Source organism: Suricata suricatta, chromosome 5 (genome assembly GCF_006229205.1).
Source record: "Suricata suricatta isolate VVHF042 chromosome 5, meerkat_22Aug2017_6uvM2_HiC, whole genome shotgun sequence".
NCBI classification, from domain to species: Eukaryota; Metazoa; Chordata; class Mammalia; order Carnivora; family Herpestidae; genus Suricata; species Suricata suricatta.
The window spans coordinates 51,013,358-51,018,724 of NC_043704.1; positions in this window are offsets into that span (position 1 = coordinate 51,013,358).

Sequence of the window (5,367 nt, forward strand, 5' to 3'; positions counted from 1 at the left end):
AATGGTAGAATATTTGTAACTACAAATTCTACATACCATCAGAAAACTTCCAAAAAAGACCTGCCATATGTTTTAAGCCGTGATGTAAATGGTTTAAAAAAAAACCTGCAGCTTTTATGCAGCTATAGTTGAGAATATCTTAGCATTTCCATTAAAATTCTATTTTGAGAGTTTTCAACTTGCCTCTAAAATTCACTGTAGACTAAAACTTAGTATGTGAAATCTAAGGGAATATTAAGTAACAGAATATGTTACAATAATTAAAGGTCTTCAACATTTTATAAATCTTTAATACCTTAGCAGTACAGTTAAATTTAAATTATTAAAAAAATTTGTGCCCCATGGACTATTGTTTGTGGCTACCTTCAGTGTGATAATGAACTGCCCATATGAGAGCATACAGATCACACTGGTCATGAACAAGGCACTCTACTTTCTAGAAAAAGCAAAAATGACTATAGGTAGAAAAACTGGGAGTGTGAGGCAGCATTCCCTGAACTTACAAAGACCTCAATTCTAAAAGTCAAGGATAGGTTGCAGGTTCTCTGAAAAGTACCCCAAATGGGAAGTGGTATCTCATCAGTGAAAATTTAGAGACTGGGGGCCAAAATGCTTAAGTAGAACCTGAACAGAGGTTAAATAGAATTGAAGATATGAATGAGGGACTCCTTCTAGTTGAAGGAGTCAGTGAAGACCATAAAAAGAATATCTTTCCATTTCTGATATAAAGCATGATTCTCTTCCACAACACCTACATCAATCAGTCAGTATGGATTATCAGCTTGTAATTTTGTCCATGTTCCTAGCAGGTGAAGAGTCAGATTTTAAAAAGCAAATGCAGGAGTCACAGAATTAACATGTTGAAATGCTACTGTGACTCATTGTGTAGATTGGGTTCTATTCCCCACAACAATTTTCATCTTTTCTCCTTATATATAAAACAGATACTAATTCTGTGATTTCATTACAGACTAATTTTGAAATAGGGGTGAAAAGACATTCACTGATTATTTTGTTTACTTTTTAATCACATTCTCAAATTAAACATTTTGAAATTCTCTATCTCCACACACTCAGGGCTTTTGGCATAAACTGGGCACTGGCTTCCCTGGAAAGAAGGGGCATTGGGTGAAATTTGAAGATGAGAACATTTAGGAGTCAGAAGTGGGAAAAGACATAATAACATATTCTACTACCTTACCAGAGACTTGGTCAGTGGTGTGGAAAGACCCACTAGATATTTTCTGAAGAGCAAAACTGTCCCTTTCAGCAATTGGACAGATGGTTAGGAAAATGCCTTTCAACTGCCTTTAACTCAGGATCCATTTAAAAAGGAAGTATTTTGTCATTGATTCCCAGGGGATATTTTGCTACAGAGCATCCAGAGAACTCTTAATTTCCAGGGAGTTAAGAAAGAGATATCAAATTATGATCGAGAATAAGTAAAATTGAATTTGCTTAAAAATATTCCACATGCACTCATACAACCAAGAGATTACACATAATTCAACACTTGTTTTTACTTGGATTAGAAATATTTTATAGGAATAAAAAGTACATATTCTGAAGAAAGTCAAGTTAAATTTGAGGCTTGGCTTTTGACACAAAAGTCAATGCTTCTGTAGAATTGACCTCATAATTTGATTATAATTTTTCTGCATTTAAACACATTCTAATACTTTATATTTAATATTATTCTGAAGGCATAGGGGACTGTAACAAGAGAGATAGAAGTACAAGGCTTCCTGATAATTAGAGCATGCTGGTGGCAGTGTATTAAAGACAGCTAAAGAAGACAATGTTTTCAGGCAATATAGGTAAAGTCAAAACATATCTCTTATTTCAGGATGGCCATGCATTTTCTAAACTCTAGATTTGAGAAGCATTTTGTAAATCATCGGTGCCTAAAATGAAACCTGATAATGCAGAGAATGACCTGCCCACGTCATTTAGTACCTCAGCCAGACTTAGTAGATTTTTATTTAAAAATATATTGCAATATGAAGTTTAAAATCTATTTTTATGCTTTATTTGTAATAAAGATTCAAAAGTTATCAGTTGCAAAGAAGAGAAATTCAATGTTTGGATTAAACAAAATGTGCCATTTCTGGAGAAATTGCCTTTTCTTGTCTATTTTTTTCTTGTTTCATACATCTGTGCTTTTGTAAAATAAAAACCAGTTAGCATGGCAACTGGAGAATCACGTGTACTATTTCAGAGCTAAAATGCTTGTTTGGGAAATATAATGTTTGCTATTTATTTGAATATGTATAATACTACATTCAAGGAGAAAATAGTTTATAGGTATCATATCATAAAACTATTCAGTGTATTTTGTTTAACTCTCTTTCAAATAAATAATTTATTGTTATTTGAGCAACATATTTAATAGTACCACTGAAGAAAACCCAGACATAAGAGGAAATAAATTGAAGGAAATAAAATTTAATATTCTAGATGAATCAAATGACAATGAAAGGACTCTTCCTTTTAATAAAGGAAATAAGTTGTTTTCCTAAATATGTTGATACTATAGTAAATAAAGATATCAAGTCATGATTATAAGCTAAAAAAAAACTCTAGAAGTTTAAGTATATACCATAGATTGCTACTCATTTTACCATCATTCTTTTATTCAAGACATTTTATGTGATAATTTAAACTAACTTAAAGGGGACAGTTATGGGTCTAACCAAACTTCTAGGAGTCCCAGGGATGACTAAACCATGGTCCTACACATCAAGAGACTCTTCTATTAATTTTTTTATTGTCTTCTAAAATTATTTTTTTTCTGTACTATTTCCATCCTTCGCAAAGAAGGGTGCATATCTCAAGGATTTTACTTTTTCCACTTTCAAACTAGAAAGAAAGGGTAATTTTTTCTGAGGAGGAATGCTTTTAGGAACATCCTAGATGGTACTCTATTCTTAAATTATTTATATAGGGTAAACAAGACTTAAGAATAGAAACAAAGGATTGAATGATCATGAAAGCTAGGAGACTTATAATGTAAAGGACAGATATGAACCCCAGCCCAATATGTGTATGCTCTAATTATCCAGAAAATCAATCTGAGTTCAAGTTTATCTTCTCTGAATTAAGCACGAATATTGCTTACATATCTCCTACTCATGAAAGGTTTATTTTGTGCATTTTCTTCCTTTGCCAGGAAATACATATTCCCCTGCATTGTAGCCGTAGTCTGCCTGCCTCCATCATCATTTCTACAGGTTTTCTTTACTATGCTCTAAAAGTAACTTATCATGTCAACATTTCAAAATAAATGGATAATGGAAGGCTTTGCCAAATAATTGGGTGTGTCTTGTAAGAAGAATATTGCAAGAAGGATATTGGCAGCCATGAAATATATCTCAAAGCTAAGGGCTTTTTCTTTGTCCCTGACCTAAATCTTTATAAATCATCAAGAACTGTAAAGATGTGAATTAGAAGAAAAGAAAATCAACTTCTCTTGCTCATGAATGTAGAGGCATTTCTTTGTCCTTAACAATTTCTCATCTTCATCTTCATCTTGTCTTTGTTTCTGTCTTATGTTTTCCTCTAGTTTTTCTGGATGATATATGTCTAACAAAATCCAAGGAAAATGTACCCATAATACAAGGTTTCTGACGCAAGATATGCTTAGGAGCTATAACCCAGACAGGTTAAGTGACACCAAATAATACTACTAAATAAGTAACATTTATAATTAAGAGAATTATGTTTAAAATGTTTCCTCACATTTCTAATATGTATACTTGCCACGGATTAAAATTAAGTGTATTAACCAGACCTAGTGCCTTTTCCGTGAGAGCTTTATTTACCCACCTTATATATTCACAAGTCAAACAATTAGGATATAAATACTTACAAATGCTGCTCATTTGATAGGACTTTAGTAACATCATCAATGTCATGACTGTGATCAGCACCATGATTTATGTATATTGAGTGATTAAGTTACCAGGACCATGCCACGCACTATCCATATATTATTTACTCCACACCAAGTTCCATAGGAGTAGTTATAATTACCCATGTTTCCCAGCTAAAGAGCTGTTAGTGGTGTTAGATAAATTATAGTAGAACAAAGGTTATATCTATATGTGTAAATCAAGTAAAATTTTCCAAGTGGTATCTGTCTCTGGTAATGGAGAGGAATTTGGGATAATAAAAAACATTATTGGTAACTAAGTGGTCGAAGGGGTCCTTTTAACCAGTGTGAAAGCAGGATGACATACCATTACTTAATTCTGACCTCTCTACAAAGTGACACCCAATTGAGCAATTGAAACAATGCAATCATGAACTTTTGTTATCTGCAATAAAGATGCTGATAATTCTCTTTTTAATTTAAAATTTACCAGCAGAGTTCATGTATAATGTCAGTTAATGTCAGTTGTGGTGAGTAATAATACCTCCTGCCTCTGACTATGTCCTTCTCTAGACCCATCTCCTTTTATGCTGGAAAAGAAAATGTCATAGTGTGTAATTCATGTTGTAAAATTTCATCTACAAAAATTAAAATGACAGTCAATAGAAAGTCTATGTCCTTAATATAGAACAGTCTTCATCAGCCTACAGTATATACACACTCTGGCCAAGTTTGTAGGCTGTATAAGAGTTGTCTTTGTTATTTAGAACCACTTTCATGACATTGAGAGAGTTTTCTTAGTACAAGAACCTCAGGAATTATTTGTTTGTCTGGTCCAATTTCCCAAGGCAGTTTTTACATAACATTAATTCATAGCAACATTAAATAACCCAGTGAAGAAATGGGCAGAAGACATGAACAGACACTTCTCCAAAGAGGACATCCAGATGGCCTACAGGCACATGAAACGATGCTCAACATCACTCATCATCAGGGAAACACAAATCAAAACCACACTGAGATACCACCTCACACCAGTCAGAGTGGCTAAAATGAACAAAGCAAGAGACTATAGATGCTGGAGAGGGTGTGGAGAGACGGGCACCCTCCTACACTGTTGGTGGGAATGTAAACTGGTGCAGCCACTCTGGAAAACAGTGTGGAGGTTCCTCAAAAAACTATCCATAGAACTCCCTTATGACCCAGCAATAGCCTTGCTAGGGATTTACCCAAGGGATACAGAAGTGCTGATGCATAGGAGCACATGTACCCCAATGTTCATAGCAGCACTGTCAACAATAGCCAAAACATGGAAAAAGCCTAAATGCCCATCACCTGATGAGTGGATCAAGAAGATGTGGTATATATACACAATGCAGTACTACATGGCAATGAGAAAGAATGAAATATGGCCATTTGTAGGAAAGTGGATGCACCTTGAGGGTGTCATGCTAAGTGAAATAAGTCAGCAGAGAAGGACAGATACCATACGTCTG